This window comes from Hyperoodon ampullatus (assembly GCF_949752795.1).
Source record: "Hyperoodon ampullatus genome assembly, chromosome: 13".
NCBI lineage: Eukaryota > Metazoa > Chordata > Mammalia > Artiodactyla > Ziphiidae > Hyperoodon > Hyperoodon ampullatus.
In genome coordinates, this window is record NC_136926.1 from 45540691 (window position 1) to 45553285 (window position 12595).

Below are 12595 nucleotides of genomic sequence, written 5' to 3' on the forward strand. Positions count from 1 at the left end.
CTTTGTGGTTTAAGAGTTTAAGCACTTTAATATTTAGTGTCGAGAAACACTCCCCATCTGTGTGACTGTGCATGCCATTTAAATACTCTGTGTCTAAGTTTCTACATTTGTTAAATGAGTATAACTTCCATTCAATGTTGCCTTGAGGAATAAATAAATATCTGAAAGGTTGCATTAGTTAGACTTTAATTGTTCCATTCTAATCTTTTCTAATATATTGCATTGCCTCTATATGCTAGAGGGTTTGAGTTTCTCTCAACCTGGGTTATCTAGAAACCTAGGGCTCCATGGACATAGTCTCAGAAATAGACTTTCTGTGATTTTTGAAAGAGTTCAATTATTACTCAAATTTGAAAAGATGGTTTATTAAGTAAGCTTACCAGCTGAAGAGATTATGTTTTATCTCTGCATATACCTTTGTATCTAATGTTATGGTATGCATATTGCTAAATGGATGCTTTTAATTACATGTTGCATTAAATACATCACCTTTAGAAACTATGATGATTAGCTAGTACATTGAATTATTTTACCCTGTGGACATTTTATAATGTTTTTGAGGAGAGATTTGTTGCTTAAAAATATGATTTTAGTATTATTGTCTCATAGGCAACTAATTTAGGCAAATAGATAGTCTGGATGAATTAGATAACTTAGCTCCATCTTCAATTTTTTTTTTTTAGTTTTGGTTTTGTTACTTTATTTTGACATGTGGATAAGTCATTCCGTGACTCAAAGATGCTTTAAGTAAATATTCTATCTGAAGCATATGGAGTTCAGTTTTAAGCTATGGGGCAGAGGATAAAAAGAACACTGTTTTAAATTTTATTGTGATTATATTGAATTTTAATAGTTCATTTAACTCAGGATAATTTGCTTCTTAGATTACTAGATAATGGTTTTGAGGATGAAGCAGTATTTTATTCTTTTCTGTATCCCGTCATTTGCATAATGCATGTAAATGGAAGAATGAGTAAATGAATGAATGGATAAGAGAGTGATAAGCCATTAAATTACTCCCACCTTGGGTTATTAGGTGCTGCTTCAATAGCTGGCTGTGTAAGGAGAGCACACTCCTCTCTTTTTCTCACCCTACAATCTTTTAGGAATTATTAGATGGATAGCCTGATGTGCTTCTGAAAAAACAGTTAAGTCTACTGCGGCTATGCTGTGTTCCAGAGTCAGAGACTGCTATAGATTGAATGTCTGTCCGCCCTCCCCCAAATTCATATGTAGAAACCTAATCCCCAGTTTAATGGTATTTGGAGGTGGGGCTATTGGGAAGTGATTAGGTCATGAGTGTGGAGCCCTCATGAATGGGATTAGTGCCTTTACATTAGAGATTAGATTAGAGATCACAGAGAGCACTTTCACCCCTTCTGCTATGTGAGGTTACAGTAAGAAGACTGTCATTTATGAACCAGGAAGCCAGCCTTCACTTAATGTTACATCTGCTGGTGATTTTATTTTGGATTTGCCCATCTCCAGAATTGTGAGAAATAAATTTCTGTTGTATAAGCCATCCAGTCTATGGTATTCTGTTATAGCAACCTGAACTGACTAAGACAGAGACCTACCTTCTCCCACCACTGAGGGGAATATATTCCTTTCTCTCATGCATGTACATGTAACACTGGGGATCCTTCCATTGCTGTAATAATTGGATATTAATATAAACTCTGTGCACTATAAATTGGTTATGGAAATAAATCGTCTGTACTGGGAGCAGGAAATCTAACAATTTTGCTTTACTTTCCTTATTCACAAAGAAGAATCAAAGGGAAACTTAAAATAATAGAACTATTTCTAAATCAAATATCTAAAACAATTTAAAATAATTTAAAGAATATAGAAATGCTGTATATATTGGCCTACTCTTTTTGTATTGGGATATATTTCTGCTCTTTTAATTTCAATAGGCAACCTATCATATATGTGAGGGACTTCCTGTTTTTCCCAAAATTTTCTAAAATTTGCTGTTTAAATGCATTTTAATCCAAAGTTAAGGAAAGAAGACTGTTTCAAAAACTCTGGAAGACAAGTAAAATTATTTCAAGCCTTTGAAGGAATTGAATAAAATATACATTTTCAGAAACTACTTGGAAACAAAAGATAATCATGAAGTCTGCAGGTATTTATCCAGAGGTTGTTCTCATTTCCCTCTTCTAATTGCGGCCCCCTCCTTTGAAGCAGCCAAATCTGTACAACCCTAAGCAATTTCTCCTTGTATAAAGGATGTGCCAGATAAGCAAAAGAGGTTGAAATATTCAGAAAACTAACCAGGACCTTATATCTGATAAACTATCAGGATTCAATTGTTAGATGAAGCTATAGAAGTTTAAAGACACATTGAAGCTACCGCTTAAGAACTTTAGGCCAAAAGCAATTCTAAGTCACAGAAGTGCCAAAGTTTACCTGAAAGTTTATATGTTTTTGCTTTCAAACTTTCATGAACAGTTTTCTACTTAGATCCTATAGAACATAATGATTAGAAAAATCTTTTAAACTCATTGAAATATAGTCAGAATTATATGCATTTTTTCTTAAGTATCCATTGCTTATATTTTAAAAACTTGCCCTTTTAAAAAGATTTTTTTTCTAGCTTTATTGGGAGTAAATTGACATATAACATTGTATAAGTTTAAGGTGTAAAATGTAATGATTTGATATGCTTTGTGAAATGTTTAATAAATAGGTTAGTTAACACAAAGTTAACATTTTATTTTTTATGGTAAAAACTTTTTTTTTTTTTTTTTTTTTTTTTTTTTTGCGGTATGCGGGCCTCACTGTTGTGGCCTCTCCCGTTGCAGAGCACAGGCTCTGGACGCGCAGGCTCAGTGGCCATGGCTCACGGGCCCAGCCGCTCCGTGGCATGTGGGATCTTCCCGGACCGGGGCACGAACCCATGTCCCCTGCATCGGCAGGCGGACTCTCAGCCACTGCGCCACCAGAGAAGCCCTGGTAAGAACTTTTAAGATTTACTCTCAGCAACTTTCAAGTGTACATACAGGGTTTTTAACCATAATTACCATATTGTGCATTAAATCTCCAGAATTATTAATCTTGTAATTGGAAGTGTGTACATTTTAACCACCTAAACCCATTTCACCCCACCCTGTCCATGGTAACCACCAATCTACTCTCTTTCTACGAGTTCAGTTTTGTTAGATTCCACATATGAGTGGGAAGATACGGTGTTTGTCTTTCTCTGTCTGACATTTCATTTAGCATAAAACCCTCAAGATTCATCCATGTTGTTGCAAATGTCACGATTTCCTTCCTTTTGAGGCTGAATAATTTTCTTGTGTGTGTGTGTGTGTGTGTGTATACATACATATACATATATATAACATTTTATTTTATCTGTTCATTTGTTGACATACGCTTAGGTTGTTTTCAGGTCTTGACTGTTGTAAATAATACTTCAATGAAAATGGGGGTGCAGATATCTCTTTGAGATCCTGATTTTATTTCTTTGGATATGTACTCAGAAGTGTAATTGCTGGATCCTCTGGTTGCTTTATTTTTAACTTTTTGAGGAATCCCATTCTGTTTTCCATAATTGCTGTACCAATTTGCATTCCCACCAACAGTGTACAAATGTTTCCTTTTCTCCACATCCTAGTTAGCATTTATCTCTTGTCTTTTTGATGGTAACCATTTTAACAGGTGTGAGATAATATTTCATTGTGGTTTTGATTTACATTTCCCAGATGATTTGCGATATTGAACACTGTTTCAGGTACTTACTGGCCATTTGTATATCTTCTTTGGAAAAAGGTGTATTCAGATCCTCTGCTCATTGCTAAATCTGTTTATTTGTTTTTTGTTTTGCTATTGAGTTGTATGAGTTCCTTATATATTTTGAATATTAATCACTGATCAGATATGTGAGTACAAATATTTTCTCCCATTAAATAGGTTGCCTTTTTATTTTGTTAATTGTTTCTTTTGCTGTGCAGAAGCTTTTTAGCTTTACATAGTATTATTTATTTATTTTTGCTTTTGTAGCCTTGCCCTTCTTGGCAAAAAATCATTGCCAAGACCTATGTGAAGATTTTTCCCTATGTTTTCTTCTAGGAGTTTTATGGTTTCAGGGTGGGACTGGAGGTTATGCCCAGTAGTTAGGCAGGACTGCCAATCTGCCTTCTCTTCCCAGCCATGAATGTAGAACAGGGTCCATGGCCAGTATGGTCCATTTACTGGGGACCCAAATCATGTAGAAATGCCATCCAAACTCCTTGGCCAGACAGGGCCACTGGCTTTGTTCTGCAAAAGAGCAGAGACACTGTTTGGTATCTTTACTCAGGCTGCCAGAAAGAATGGATTCTGCTCAGACCTGAGCCCTGGTTGCTTTAAGCCCCACCCTTATCTCTTCTTCCATCTGATCCCCAGTTGTTAAGCCCCACAGATTCCCCCATTGATCCCTGTGAGGAGAGATCCAAATGTGCCTCCTGGGGTGTCTGGCAATGCTGGGGAAGCTGAATGCGCACTTTGGGTTTTCTTTTCCTCACTGGAGAAACCACAGCCCTAGAAGACCCCTCTCAGGGCAGGCTGTGCTGGCCTAGGGGAGAAGCAATTCGTTCAGAATGAACCCGTACCTCTTACCCTTCTAATAACTCCTTCTTTGACTCCATAGTCCAAGGGAGTGTTTCATTCTCATCCCTGGGGTTCTGGGATTCTCACAATAATGTCTTGTCTATGGATAGTTGCTAGTTGGTCTTCTTGTAAAGGAGACTGAAGTCTAGAATGACCTATGTTGTCATCTTGAAGATGTCAGTTCAAGAACTGGAGTTTAGAAGGTGTATATCTGATCCTGCAGCTCTGGAGGCTGGGAAGTCCAAGATCCAGGTGCCAGCAAGGTTGCCTCCTGGTGAGGGGCCTCTTCCTGGTTCACTGTCAGTAAATCTTTGTGTGTCCTCACATGGCAGGAGGACTAAAATCTTGGTCATAATTACAAAGGTTCTTAAAACTATTAAATAATGGCCCTAATCTCTGCCTTTTTTTGAGAGTAAAACTATTTGTGAATAAAGACCACATCGTTTAGATTCGGTAATGTATTTATAATGACCTCATTTAGAGCTTTTCCTTGGATGGATTCTAATTTTATAAATACACTCTGATTTAGGATTCAAAAGTGTGGCTAGCAAAATTAAATATTACTTCTCTCTTTTAATTATCTCACTTGAAGGAAACCTAGTAGGATGATCTGGGCTGATAACGTCATAGCTCACTCTTCCTTTTTAGTGGAAGATATACAAATTTTAAGCATTCTTCCCATGAGGAAAGTTTCCCATGGAAGATTGGCCTTGTAATTTGAAAGCCAAAATAACAAGCAGATGTCACAAACATTCAAGAAACAAAAAATCCCCTGAATATTTTATTTTCCCACTTTTAATTTGTCACTGAAAATATGACAATTATTATTATTTATTTATTTTTGTACGAAATGTGATAATGATGCTTAATAGCAGAACAAATATTTATAAGTAGTAAATAAGAGCATTATCAGCATAGTTTTCAATCGTATTGGTAAATGATTCAGTATAATTGGGTCCCAGGGCATGTCTAACAAAGCTGAACCTCCAGAGAACACACAGGAGTTGTAAAAAGCTTAGATCTTCTATTTTCTCTGTCATTTTAATTCTGTGTTTCTATTCAATGCCTTTTGGTATACATATGAGAAAATGAATCCCAGATACATTTTTCTTGTGTTTTTTCAGATAAATTGTTTTGATGAACTCTATTGGGTTGCTGTAGTCTTGGTTATAGCTTAAGTTTTACAGTTCACCTCATCCTATAGCTGGACTAATATGAGTGTAATAGATCCATTGATTTAGTTACTACACAGTTTTACAAGATAGGAAGGCACTTCATATGCGTCAATAATAGTTACCCAAAAAAGCCTGCAACCTAAGAAAAAAAAAGCTATTTAGAAAAAAAACAATCAACTCTCTCTTATCAACCGCCAACCATGCACTATAATTTTAAACAGCTTTTCAGCAGAGTATTTCTTCTCTGCCCAATGACTGGTTTAAAGTGTTTCTCAGCCTGTGGACCAAAGACTCTTGATTAGCTGGGTCGGCCGTGTCCTCTCAGAAACACTGCAGAGTTGCACTTCAGTGCTTCCATTTTGACATGTCCTGTTAAGGGTTACAAAAAGTCACCTGAAAAGGTTCATAATGAAGGAGGATAAGGAGGAGGAGAGGAAAAAAGGCTTTGCAAGAAGTCGAAAAATTTAACAAATAAATGGCAGCTTAATGTGGTGGGTCTAATTATTTGAATGGGGATGACGGTGATGAAATTGGACAGAAATTACATCAATTTAATTGTTATTTTTAATGTACTATAATGTCAGTTGTAGCTATTTTAATGACTGGGTAGGAGGTTCTGCTTATGCATTTCCAAGTGAGAGTTACAGGTGAAAAAATATATTATTCTTCTATTACATATGTATATCAAGGGTTTTTCTTACATAAAGAGCAATTAAATCAGAGGATTAATTGTACTAAAGAACTACTGTTTGGGAAGCATCTTTTGGTGTTCTGCTCATTGCACCAAAAGATTGCACTGTTTCAATTTTGCAAATGAATGTTCATTCTTCCGCTATACCCAAGAAGTTTTTATTCTATAATTTCTAATTTTCTTCATCGTTAATTGTAAAACCTATTTTGATTTTCTTTTTTTTATCCTTCTTCTCTTGCTTCTTACCCTCTCCCTATATCCCTCTCACTTCCTTCCTTTCTCTTCTATTTCTTGCTTCTTTTTCCTTTCTTCCTTTCTATAAAATTAAAATTGAATAAAGAAGGTGATAATTTATAGGTACTTAGCATGGTTCGTGTGATTATAACTGAGATAATTTTATTATTTGAAAAATTTTCCACAGATATTTCTAACTACAAACAAGATAATATACTGCAGTTTCATTTGAATAGTAGATATATTCGTCAATTATCAGAAGAAAAAAATTTTAATGCCTAAAGCAGTTCATGGCTTTGCCATGGCCTTATCATGTCCTTACTAAAAGTCTTGAAAGATTTACCTGAGCCTAAAGTAAGTACTATCTTATTTGTTGTGCATTAAAAGTCACTAATGATTTGACATATTCAGCCATGCATACCTCTTCATTTTCAGCTTTTTCCCCTACAATTCTCTTAGGAATGGAAATAGGCATCTTGTAATGATAGTATTTCTATACACCATATACTCTGAACTGGAACCACATTACTCATTTTCCGGAACATCAAACCAGACAGGTTCTTCCTGGATGCCATGCCACTTTTTACATTGATATTTTCTCCTATCCACTTTTCTGCCCAGGAAACTTATTCATTCATAAGACTCAGTTAAAGGGAAAAATCTTACTTTTTCACCAAGGAAAAATAACTTATATCTCAGTCCTGGTAGAGTGCTGGTATTTTCCTGTTTTCTAGCAGTTATCGCTGCACAGTTTATATATACAAAACTCTCGGAGGGCATACACTTATCTTGCTCATTTTTTACTTAAGGTTTGAATATTACAGTGACTTGCATGTGGAAAGGGGTTAATAAAATGAATGTGGAGTGACTCAAATAATAAATAATAACAATTCTTATAATAACAAAAAATTATATAGCACTTACTATATACCAGAACTGCTCAGAGCACTTTAAATATTTTAATTTATTAAATTTAATCGTCACAACTGCCATATGTGGTATTTTTCTCATTTTACAGATAAGAAAACTGATAAACTTAACAGAGATGTTAAATAATTTCCTTAGGGTCACACTGCTGGTGGGAAATATCCAGCATTTGAATCCAGGCAGACTGTTTCCAGAATCCAAATTTGTAATACTTGCCAATTCACTTCCTGGCTGAAGAACATTGAATATCTCCCCATCTTCTACAGGATGGATTCTACTCTTCTCAGCAGAGCAAAATAGTTTCCCTTCATTTTATGGCTTCTGCATAGATTTTCAGACACTTATCTTTCAGTTCCCCAAAGCTGCTTTCTTATTGAAATATTTGTCATTCTACCAACACACTATCACATCACTATGTGTATGACTTTTCTCTGCTTGAAGGCTATCTACCCCAACCCATGCATCCATCTGACTGGGAGAAGCATTGTCATCTTGGGGAGATGCTCAACCATCACCGTTTTTTTGAAGACCTCCTAGATAGTTCCTCCCTGAGATTTTCATTCCTGAGTGCCAAAGGATATGTAGAAATGCTGGTTCCACTGAGGCAAATTTTAAGAACCACTACTCTTCATTGCTATATGCATAGATGAAAATATTAGAATTTTAATTTGGAGAGACAAAGCCAGCATTGAGGTGCAATAAACCAAAAGAACAAAATAGTCTTGTTTTGTACAAAACTGCAAGTTCCAGTTGATTCCCTTTGTTACCTTTGGCTCAATTTATTGAAAATACAATTTTTTACAATGGGCATGGTATAGTAGCAATAAAGATCAAGTTGTTAATGTAAGGTTTCCAATCAAGATAGTTTGTGAGATTAATGCTTCTGCCTATGGGTTATGCATTGCTAATTCCAGCTCCACAGAAATGAAATGTCAGGAGCAGCAATGTGTATTTTATTACTTAATTTGTGGCCTATCTTTGGATGGGACAGAGAATCAATGTCCTTCTATTAGTTTCCATATTTTGTTTTATGAGTTCCATTCCTAAACAGTCTGGTCATTGATGAACACTTCACCTTAAATAGACAGTCATCTGATGAAGAAAGCTGGGCACTAGGGATTAGAAAACTAATGTCAGTGCGAGGGTAGTTAAAAGATACCAAGATATTTTGCAGCCCAGAGAGGAAAGTAAGACTGCACTTTCATTTTTAAGGGCAGGTAAAAGGCCAAATGAACTACAAATAAAACAAGACACAATAAACAAAATAAAGAATAAAACAGAAAAATCAACTAACTTTAACAAGAAGGTACAACTTAAGATCTCAGTCTGGAATATAACCTATATCCAGCCATGTATACCTCTTCATTTTCAGCTTTTTCCCCTACAATTCTCTTAGGAGTGGAAATAAGCATCTTGTAATGATAGTATTTCTAGCTAACTGGCACTCCTCTATTACTAGATTAGGGGAAGAGAAAAAATGACGCTGGTTATGATGAATGTAGAGAAACCTCTTCTGGTGCCATTTAAGGGTCATTGCATAAACTTTCAATTTCCTTTTAGTATCTGTGGAATTCAAAGTGGAATTTCTCAAATGGCAAGAGAACATTATGCCTCTGTGGTGCCTTCGACCACACACAACTCTCTGCTTTGGGGCACCCTTTATCATGTTGATGTGGTACACAGTAGTCAAAAGAGTGTGAATTCTGGAGTTAGACTCGTGTTTCAATTCTGAAACTGTTAACACCTAGCTTTATGAAGTTGAGCATAAAACTAACAAGCACTTAGTTTTATGCGATCTTTGAAGAACAGCTATCTTACCTATAAAATATAAATTCAAAAAGGGTTAATTTTCTTTTTTTTTTTTTATTCTTTTTTTTTTAAATTAGTTTCTGCTTTATAACAAAGTGAATCAGACATACATACACATCTGTTCCCACATCCCTTCCCTATTGCGTCTCCCTCCCTCCCACCCTCCCTATCCCACCCCTCCAGGCGGTCACAAAGCACCGAGCTGATATCCCTGTGCTCTGCGGCTGCTTCCCACTATCTATCTACCTTACGTTTGGTAGTGTATATATGTCCATGCCTCTCTTTCGCTTTGTCACAGCTTACCCTTCACCCTCCCCATATCCTCAAGTCCGTTCTCAAGTAGGTCTGTGTCTTTATTCCCGTTTTACCCCTAGGTTCTTCATGACATTTTTTTTTTTAATTCCATATATATGTGTTAGCATACGGTATTTGTCTTTCTCTTTCTGACTTACTTCACTCTGTATGACAGACTCTAGGTCTATCCACATCATTACAAATAGCTCAGTTTCGTTCCTTTTTATGGCTGAGAAATATTCCATTGTATATATGTGCCACATCTTCTTTATCCATTCATCCGATGATGGACACTTAGGTTGTTTCCAGCTCCGGGCTATTGTGAATAGAGCTGCAATGAACATTTTGGTACATGTCTCTTTTTGAATTATGGTTTTCTCAGGGTATATGCCTAGTAGTGGGATTGCTGGGTCATATGGTAGTTCTATTTTTAGTTTTTTAAGGAACCTCCATACTGTTCTCCATAGTGGCTGTACCAATTCACATTCCCACCAGCAGTGCAAGAGTGTTCCCTTTTCTCCACACCCTCTCCAGCATTTATTGTTTCTAGATTTTTTGATGATGGCCATTCTGACTGGTGTGAGATGATATCTCATTGTAGTTTTGATTTGCATTTCTCTAATGATTAATGATGTTGAGCATTCTTTCATGTGTCTGTTGGCAGTCTGTATATCTTCTTTGGAGAAATGTCTATTTAACTCTTCTGCCCATTTTTGGATTGGGTTGTTTGTTTTTTTGCTATTGAGCTGAATGAGCTGTTTATAAATCTTGGAGATTAATCCTTTGTCAGTTGCTTCATTTGCAAATATTTTCTCCCATTCTGAGGGTTGTCTTTTGGTCTTGTTTATGGTTTCCTTTGCTGTGCCAAAGCTTTGAAGTTTCATTAGGTCCCATTTGTTTATCTTTGTTTTTAGTTCCATTTCTATAGGAGGTGGGTCCAAAAGGATCTTGCTGTGATTTATGTCATAGAGTGTTCTACCTATGTTTTCCTCTAAGAGTTTGATAGTTTCTGGCCTTACATTTAGGTCTTTAATCCATTTTGAGCTTATTTTTGTGTATGGTGTTAGGGAATGATCTAATCTCATACTTTTACAGGTCCCTGTCCAGTTTTCCCAGCACCACTTATTGAAGAGGCTGTCCTTTCTCCACTGTACATTCCTGCCTCCTTTATCAAAGATAAGTTGGCCATATGTGCGTGGGTTTATCTCTGGGCTTTCTATCCTGATCCACTGATCTATCTTTCTGTTTTTATGCCAGTACCACACTGTCTTAATTACTGTGGCTTTGTAGTATAGTCTGAAGTCAGGGAGCCTGATTCCTCCAGCTCCGTTTTTCGTTCTCAAGATTGCTTTGGCTATTCGGGGTCTTTTGTTTTTCCAAACAAATTTTGAAAATTTTTTTTCTACTTCTGTGAAAAATGCCAGTGGTAGTTTGATAGGGATTGCATTGAATCTGTAGATTGCTTTGGGTAGTAGAGTCATTTTCACAATATTGATTCTTCCAATCCAGGAGCATGGTATATCTCTCCATCTATTTGTATCATCTTTAATTTCTTTCATCAGTGTCTTATAATTTTCTGCATACAGGTCTTTTGTCTCCTTAGGTAGGTTTATTCCTAGATATTTTATTCTTTTTGTTGCAATGGTAAATGGGAGTGTTTTCTTGATTTCATTTTCAGATTTTTCATCATTAGTGTACAGGAATGCCAGAGATTTCTGTGCATTAATTTTGTATCCTGCTACTTTACCAAATTCATTGATTAGCTCTAGTAGTTTTTCGGTAGCATCTTTAGGATTCTCTATGTATAGTATCATGTCATCTGCAAACAGTGACAGCTTTACTTCTTCTTTTCCAATTTGGATTCCTTTTATTTCCTTTTCTTCTCTGATTGCTGTGGCTAAAACTTCCAAAACTATGTTGAATAAGAGTGGTGAGAGTGGGCAGCCTTGTCTTGTTCCTGATCTTAGTGGAAATGGTTTCAGTTTTTCACCATTGAGGACAATGTTGGCTGTGGGTTTGTCATATATGGCCTTTATTATGTTGAGGAAAGTTCCCTCTATGCCTACTTTCTGCAGGGTTTTTATCATAAATGGGTGTTGAATTTTGTCGAAAGCTTTCTCTGCATCTATTGAGATGATCATATGGTTTTTCTCCTTCAACTTGTTAATATGGTGTATCACATTGATTGATTTGCGTATATTGAAGAATCCTTGCATTCCTGGAATAAACCCCACTTGATCATGGTGTATGATCCTTTTAATGTGCTGTTGGATTCTGTTTGCTAGTATTTTGTTGAGGATTTTTGCATCTATGTTCATCAGTGACATTGGCCTGTAGTTTTCTTTCTTTGTAACATCCTTGCCTGGTTTTGGTATCAAGGTGATGGTGGCCTCGTAGAATGAGTTTGGGAGTGTTCCTTCCTCTGATATTGTTTGGAAGAGTTTGAGAAGGATGGGTGTTAGCTCTTCTCTAAATGTTTGATAGAATTCGCCTGTGAAGCCATCTGGTCCTGGGCTTTTGTTTGATAGAAGATTTTTAATCACAGTTTCAATTTCAGTGCTTGTGATTGGTCTATTCATATTTTCTATTTCTTCCTGAGTCAGTCTTGGTAGGTTGTGCATTTCTAAGAATTTGTCCATTTCTTCCAGGTTGTCCATTTTATTGGCATAGAGTTGCTTATAGTAATCTCTCATGATCTTTTGTATTTCTGCAGTGTCAGTTGTTACTTCTCCTTTTTCATTTCTAATTCTATTGATTTGAGTCTTCTCCCTTCTTTTCTTGATGAGTCTGGCTAATGGTTTGTCAATTTTGTTTATCTTCTCAAAGAACCAGCTTTTAGTTTGGTTGATCTTTGCTATTGTTTCCT